Source organism: Oncorhynchus gorbuscha, linkage group LG07, assembly GCF_021184085.1.
Source record: "Oncorhynchus gorbuscha isolate QuinsamMale2020 ecotype Even-year linkage group LG07, OgorEven_v1.0, whole genome shotgun sequence".
Taxonomy (NCBI): domain Eukaryota; kingdom Metazoa; phylum Chordata; class Actinopteri; order Salmoniformes; family Salmonidae; genus Oncorhynchus; species Oncorhynchus gorbuscha.
The window spans coordinates 17,189,320-17,197,526 of record NC_060179.1 but is presented as its reverse complement, the minus strand read 5'-3'; the positions used below and the strand labels follow the sequence as shown (position 1 = coordinate 17,197,526).

Below are 8,207 nucleotides of genomic sequence, written 5' to 3'. Positions count from 1 at the left end.
CATACTGTAGTGTCTGTGAGGGGCTTCTCAGCTTGCACTGATGCTGGAATACTAAAGAATGATGGTCTGGCGAGAGGCGAAGACACTCACTTTATCCTGAGACAGCGAGGGAACACCTTCATGCCCAATCAGTCTGGGCTAATGAGACAAGATGAGGCTGGATGTGGAAGCAGCATTCACAGGCTCAGCACCCTCCTGCCTCATCTCTTCTCTCATCACACAGTCAGCACTTAGCTGATCATGGAGAGATTGTAGGGATGAAGGGGACCATATAGAGCAGGGCTTGATGAGCTCATTGTGATTACAGGACAGGTGCATTTCCTCCAGAACTCTTGGCTGAGTAGTACACTGAACAAAAATATAAATGTAACACAAAACAATTTCAACAATTTTACTGAGTTACGGTTCAGTTACATATAGGGAAATCAGTCAACTGAAATACATTCATTAGGCCCTAAATCTATGGATTTCACATGACTGGGAATACAGATATGCATCTGTTGCTTACAGATACCTTACAAAAAAAGGTATGATGCCTCATGCCTCCTTCGCTTAGAGTTGATCAGGCTGCCTGTGGAATGTTCTCCCACTCCTCTTCAATGGCTGTGCGAAGTTGATGGATATTGACGGGAACTGGAACACTTTGTCATACACCTCGATCTTGAGCATCCCAAACATGCTCAATGGGTGACATGTCTGGTGAGTAAGCAGGGCATGGAAGATCTGGGACATTTTCATCATGGTCATCATGGTCTGCGGCTGTGAGGCTGGTTGGATGTACTGCCAAATTCTCTAAAATGACTTTGGAGGCTACTTAAATTAGAAAAATTAACATTAAATTATCTGACAACAGCTCTGGTGGACATTCCTGCAGTCAGTATGCCAATTTCACACTCCTTTAAAACTTGAGACATATGTGGCCTTGTGTTGTGTGACAAAACTGCACATTTTAGAGTGGCCTTTTATTGTCTCCAACACAAGGTGCAGCTGTGTAACGATTAGGCTGTTTAATCAGATTCTTGATATGCCACAACTATCAGAGAGATGGATTATCTCAGCAAAGGAGAAATGCTCACTAACAGGCATGTAAACAAATTTGTGCACCAAAAAATCTCAGAAATAAGCTTTTAGTGTGTATGGAACATTTCTGGGATCTTTTATTTCAGCTCACAAAACATTGGACCAACACTTTACATGTTACACGTTGCATTGATATTATTGTTGAGTGTCTTTACAGCTTAAAGATGGGAGAAATATCTTGAGGAGTCTAATTGCACATCATAAAGGGATAATTCACCACCAAATCAAAGTGTGTCAGAAATCTTCATACTTCAATAGAGGGCCACATGGCTCCTATTCCAGCTACACATGATGGATCCAAATGTCTGTCTTGAGACTGTGTGTTTGTTGTGTCTCCATCCTCCAATTGGTCACTCTACATTGACTATTAACTGACATCACACACATTTACAGTTTTTCCTTTGATCTGTCTCTGAGCTATAATGTGCTGAGGGAATCCCCAGTGTCAATATTTTTCTCCGTCTCATATTCGAGTCTTAATGTAGTAAGTCATTTCTACCACACGGTGGCATACAACAACCACTACGATAAGAGCTACGGTATGTATTTATCAGGATTTTTTGTGTGAAGAAATCATTGCAAGTCTTATCAACAATAGACATGGATAAGCATGATATAAATTCGAAAGAATTCGAGGCAATTTAGAGGAGATTGAAATCCAGGAATTTAAATGTATTTAATTTTCTGCGTTGAAAAAGAACTGCGTTGTTCGACCATTGAATATCATGTGATATGTGTTGATACTTATGTAATAAATGATCATTCAATAATATTTGATGTCTTGTCAGGAATCATACATTTCCCCAAGGTGTGGAAGTTATGAATACAAGGATATGGTAAACAACTTACATTTTCAAAGGTTTATTAAACAACAATCATGTGCAGCACAGAGGGACATAGACACGTAACAATCTGCCCCGTTCCAAAGACGAGACAGTCGCTATATGCTCATCCGTATCTCTGTTCTCTTTCCAGCTGCCTCGGAGTGCCTGGGCTCTGGTCAAAACATAGGCAACTTGCAAGGACAGAGTGAAGTGTGTCAGGATTTGGCCAGGGTTGTTCCGGTTTTTGGTCACTAGATGCCCCCATTGTGCCTTTTGACCTTTTCTTTTCCCTTGATCCCCATTATTATTTGCACCTGTGCCTCGTTTCCCCTGATTGTATTTAAACCCTTTGTTTTCCTCTGTTCTTTGCTCTGTGTTTGTATGTTAGCACCCAGCCCTAGTATTCTGTGAACTCTTGTTGATCCCGGTGGACTCTCTTGTGGAATTCTGTTTTTTGTTCTTGTTTGTTTGTTTTTTGAGTATCTTTTGAGGCTTTTTGTGTTTTACCTTCCACCTTGTGGATTTACCTTTTTGTCTTGGAGGATTACCTTTGTTCTTGTGGAATTCCTTTTGAGGTTGTGGAGTTCCATGTTTTCCTGAAGAACTTCACTTTTTACTTCATTAAATACACCGTCTCAAGTACTGCTGTGTCTGCCTCATCTTCTGGGTTCTGCTGACTATTCGTGGCTCAGTTGGTTTAGTGACTGTTTCTCACTCCGGAGACCCGGGTTCGTAACCGGGTCCTGACAAAGTGAACCATGGAGTAGACGTCTCTGACTTTAAAGTGCCTATAGCTGAATTACAGCCACTGGTCTTATCCCCAGGAATGTCACTTAAGGCATTAATGATGTCTAAGTGCTGTTTTATGGCGACTCCTATCATCAGAGAGCAGTCAACCTCTGGTTTAATAGGCAGCTAGAATGTGAACAACTGTTTTGTTGCATGGCAACACAATCACATGAAGAGATTTTTTTGTGTGTTGAGTAGCAATTTCCCAATGCCAGAGTGGTCATTTCAGATCAATTACTGTGTTTGCTTCTGCTCTTGGAGTAGCTAGGATTCAGGTCAGGTCAGTTCACTGTGCCATGTCCTGCCCTGACAGACTCAACACTGAGATAACAGACTCTCTTTTTGAGGCTGAGGTCATTCATAGAGGCCCATTCATAGAGGCCCACTGCAGCAGTAGAATAACCTAAAAGTACTCAGGAGGTATGCCATTATTTTCATTGGCCAAACACCAGAGTCACTGGAGATAACCCAAGATGACTTTATATTACTGGGTCTCTAACAGACTATGCAGAATCCTTTTTTAAATGTTCAATCTCTCTCTCTTTGCCTCTCCGCCAAAATCCTGCTGTTTCCTACTGCTGACCAAAGGAGGGAGAGGAATCATGACCTAATTCAACATTGGTCAAATAGGAAAACAAGCAAATCACTGGTACCCGGGGGTAGTGAAACAGGTATTACATCACCTGGGAATGCCTTCTCTTCTTCCTGTGGTGCTATGTGATTGTCAGAGAAAGATACAGCCAACTTAATCATGTTTAAAATGACACACTTTATACCTATTGACCTATCAAATACACATCCCACAGAAGGTTCTGGTGAATTGTATCCTATGTTGTATGCTAGTGATTAACCCTAAAACCTTGTCAACTTGATATAATGATTTGACATGCCATGTTGACCCTCACTCTGTGTTGTGTTGTGTTGTGCCTACATTGGGATACAACCTATTCAAGTCTGCCTATGTATGCAACGGCCACTAGGTGGCGTAGCAAACCTATGGGTATTATTGTAAATCTGCAAACCGCGAAGAAACGATTCAACATAGGCCTATTCGATTGGATATGAATAAATGCTTTTGACAAATACAATTTCCACATCTCTTCCAATTCTTCGAGATGAAGTCTATATTTAAATCTGGATTATATGTTCAGATTCTGACTCAAATGATCCTAGGTGAAATCAGAAATAGGCTATGGGTTGAATGGACGGTTAAATATGCAGGCCTAAGGATTAGCCTACGTACCCCATGTATAGGAGGCTACAGATTGGGGTTGATCGTTACATTAGGCTATGTTGTCACTGCTTGCAAATGTCATTACACGTAAACCTCACGAGGAGACAAGAAGGCTACTATTTTTAAGTGAAATGTGGAACTGTGTGGCTGTAACTGTGTATGTGCCTTCTTGTGGCGTGTGTGTTTGTGTGCATATTTATGTGAGTCCTGATGTGCGTGTATATGTATGCGTGGGTCTGCATGTAGGCTGTGTGCCTTTGTTTAGATAAATCCGGCTGTGCCCTGCTTTCGTGTAGGCCTATTCAATATAATAGCTTACTGTATATTTCGTGTATAATAATATTATTCTGACACGTTCGCGTATAGCGCAGGCCTACTAAAACAAAATGGGCTGCTCTTGGTTTCAGCACCAGTGGTGGTGGACAGCGCCTTGAGAGCGGATCGTGTATAAGCAAGGCCTCTACCTCAACCAAAGGTCCTTCATTTACACTCAACCACAGGGCACATTTACAACATCCTCCCACATATTTTAACATGTTTAAGCTGCATATGTTTTAGCTGCAATAGACAATGTTGAATATCGACAGCGTAGGCTACATGCATTTGAAATGACATCAGTTATCATAACTTGAAGACATGAGCTGGTAGTATTGGGTGCTTTATTTACTCTGAAAAAAAGAAAACGATACAACATAGACTACAGGGGAATTTGCAGACAACAATTGCAGACACAAACCTTTTCCGTTATCGCTTTAGTATGTCCTTTTAGTGAAAGCTGTGTGCGCTCGTGCGCTCGCGTAGATGACAGCAGGCTCCGCTCTTGGCATTCACCGCGTGCCTTAATTGTAAGACATTAAATCAAGGTCCGCTGTGAACACGGAGAACTAGAACCTCAGAAGACTCAGTGTGTGTGTGCTACATTTTGCCATATCCACCCATAACATTCCTTATTTGCCATTTCCGCCCCTAATATTCCTTGTTCAATATAGACTAACCACCCGTTCCTTCAGACCTTCAGTGCGAATAGTTATGTGGCGATGTCAGTGTGCTTTGAAGTTGGAGTGGCATTCTGGAATGGAAGGTTACATAGCTGCTGATAAATGTAGGCTATATACATTACACCACCATGACAATTTAATGTAATTTGATAGAAAAAAAATATTAAAAATTGAAGTACGGCGGCCATTGAGCTTGGTGACACCCGTGCGCAATGGGTTAAAGTCGTCTCTAGCACTGTTTTGGGGGCTAGATTCAAACTGATGGTTAGTCCGAATCCGTCTCTGGAGGCAAAAAGGGGGACGGGCCATTTGATCTTTTTCAAAGGATGTCTGTTTTTGCAAAAAAAGTGTCAGGAGTAGACTTCAACCACGTCGTATTCCTCCATCAAACACCTACCAAAAAAAGACAAGAAAACACCAAATGCGTCACAAACCTTAGAAAGTCAATCCTGTAATCCTGTTCGGGAAAGAGAGAAAGGCCTACAAACAGGGGAAAAGTGTTCCTCTTACATTCAAAAACTAATCGAATAGAGATCCATAAAGGTCGCTTTCTGCTTGGAAAAATTGGACGGTACTTTACAAGAGAAAGCATAGCACCAGTCTACTCGCAGGTCAAGTAAAGACAAAAAAGAGATTCTGCAAAGCTAGAATGGGGCAATTCGAAAGCCTCAAACTGCCCTCCTCGTGCATTCCATTAACGCACCGTGGAACCGCCGAAGGCAATGGTATATAGGCTCCTCTCCTCACAAATCCATCTGGGACCGAGGACGAGCTGAGCTGAGTTGTACATGTCCCGTTTTCGATACAACTAAATGAGACTGATCTCCCTCAGCCCGGTCTTTTCCCCTCGCCGGCTGACTTCAGGATTAATGGCGCTCTAGCCAAACAAATAAGGCATCTGCCTTCTGCACCAGAGGGTTGCATGGGGGTGGTGACGTCACTGGGCAAACAGATGTTCTCTCTCTATAGCCAACGTCCCCAATCATCTTCCTGTGCCCTTGAAACTAAGGAATAATCACTTCAAGCTCAGTTTAAACCTAATCTCTCTGTTTCTTAGCTATTCCAATTACTCGACGCACCTCGTTAAAGTGTATAGTGATGGACATAGAACGAATAGAAAGAGGATTTAAAATCCTGTTTTGTCAATGCACAGCGATGTGTGTGAGTAGGCTAGTTTGATAATATTACTAGGTGAGTTAGGCTATTGGTTTAGCCTAAAGGTTTGAAGTTGACTGGCTATATAATCAGTTACGTAATGTTACACTGTTCTAATAATGGACACACACGCGCGAGCGATTTTCTTTTTTCAACTGTCTCGAATTGTTTAATATGTGTGAGGCATTAGAACAATTTCCTTTAAGAATTTGTTTAGGTCCAATGCTGGACCCTATTCGCTGTCCGTGGTTTTGAAACCAGTTCAAAGCGAGAGTATGAAACGGATGTGTCTGTTCATGTCTTTGCATTCACTATGAAAACTATTTGACATTTTATCTTTGAATAAGCAAGAGAATGTGCATTCATTAAATGAATTGTGCATAGTATCCATGTGCATATATAGAATAGAAAACGCCAGTGTTTATAGCGCATGATAAACGCGTTTGAAACTGCATGCCAATAGGATATTGGATGTAATCTCAGGTTGTGTTGAATTCAGTCACTATATCCATCAATTTGCCTCATGAAAACAGTGGAAATATATACTGAAATGGAATTGATCAATTATTGAGTCAAGGCTACTACCCCACTACCTCCACTACAACTATTAGGACTAGCCTGTCTACTACAGCAACTAGGCTACTGCCTCAACAGTGCTGCTAAGCGTTCCAATAGGCTTTGGGAGCTATTTCTGCCTTGACACAGATTATATTCACTAATGTATATAAGTATAGGCTTGAACGCAGTTTGGATTCAGAAGGCTATGATTCTTGCACTGCATTACCCATTCAATAGTTGGGATGGAGAAACAAAGGGAAACGCCATTTTAGATGGGGGGGGGGATCCCCCCTCCCATATGAAAAATCTAAATGACACAGTCCTTTATGAACCGATATTTGGAATGTGTAACAAACCCGCTTGATAGTTTACCTTCCCGCTATCGGATAACCATTGAGAACTCAACCTAGTAGGTCCGTGCGCGGACCCATTGTCTCAAAGCGTCGCGCGACGAACAAACAGGTGCATAATGAGCATGCAGTCATTCCATCGTTTTTGTCCATTATGTAGACTAACTCTAGTCCATATATATGAGCCCACTTGAGCAGTAACGTGTATAGTGATCCTACTGGCTCTTTGTCAACCTTATTCATATCCATAATTACTAGAGCCTTTTTTTAACGCCCGCCATAACAATGGCAAGTGGAACGTTGGAAGCAAATCCGTTATCTTTGAGTTCCTTTGCTTTGAGCGAATCATGCCAACACCCCAACACCATATAAGCTAGTGAGTGTGCATGGTCAGTTTTTATGCTAGACGTGGAAAACACTTAACAAAGCACATTTCTTTCCTTCTCATTTATGATATCACAAACCGACCCAGTCGAAACATGGATACTTCATACTCACCCTCTCTCGCAGGCCAGACGGTCGGTCCCATGGTATTGTCGTGTATCCATTCGCTTTTCGTTTTCTTTCACATCATTGTGTGGTGTGATTCGTTTTGTTGTTAGCAAACGGCGTGTAGGCCTATTCCCGGTTATCTCGGTGTCATGATGGACAATCAGGGGACTCCGGCGGGCGAGTAGCGGATTCTACCAGTGTGAGCGATGCTCTGCAAAGCATGGCTCCTTTTCCCCTTCTTTCAAAAGAGGGCAGGTCGTTCTGTGCATTACAATGAGTTAAATCCCCCCCCTCCCACACACACACACACACACACACACACACACACACACACACACACACACACACACACACACACACACACACACACACACACACACACACACACACACACACACACACACACACACACACACACACACTGTTGGAAATATCAAATGTCAATATAACATGAAAGGATTTTGTCAAGTTTGTTAGTCTATATATGCATTTTGTTTTTGTCGTGTTTATTTCTTTCACGATGTTAAATATAGCAGTGCACCAAATCCTAGCGGACTAGATTTGTGTCATCAACGATAATCTGAACCTAGGTTAGGAATGTGCGCAACAAAGGTACAGCATTGAATCGACGTCTCCGTGTGCCGGGTGCAATTTGTCATGTTTAATGCCGTCTGTCCTGAGAGCTCCATTAGTACGTTGTAGTTCCACGCATTCTGCCTCTAGACCG

The 8,207-nt window shown here is 42.1% G+C and overlaps 1 long non-coding RNA gene across 1 annotated transcript; it reads right to left on the bottom strand.

The window, feature by feature from the left end:
* Positions 1-4,569: 4,569 nt before the first annotated feature.
* On the bottom strand, positions 4,570-5,784 carry LOC124039133. Its single transcript, XR_006839513.1, has 2 exons — positions 5,436-5,784; positions 4,570-5,318 (listed from the first exon to the last, which is right to left on the bottom strand). It is a non-coding gene; the product is annotated as an uncharacterized LOC124039133 (long non-coding RNA).
* Positions 5,785-8,207: the final 2,423 nt, after the last annotated feature.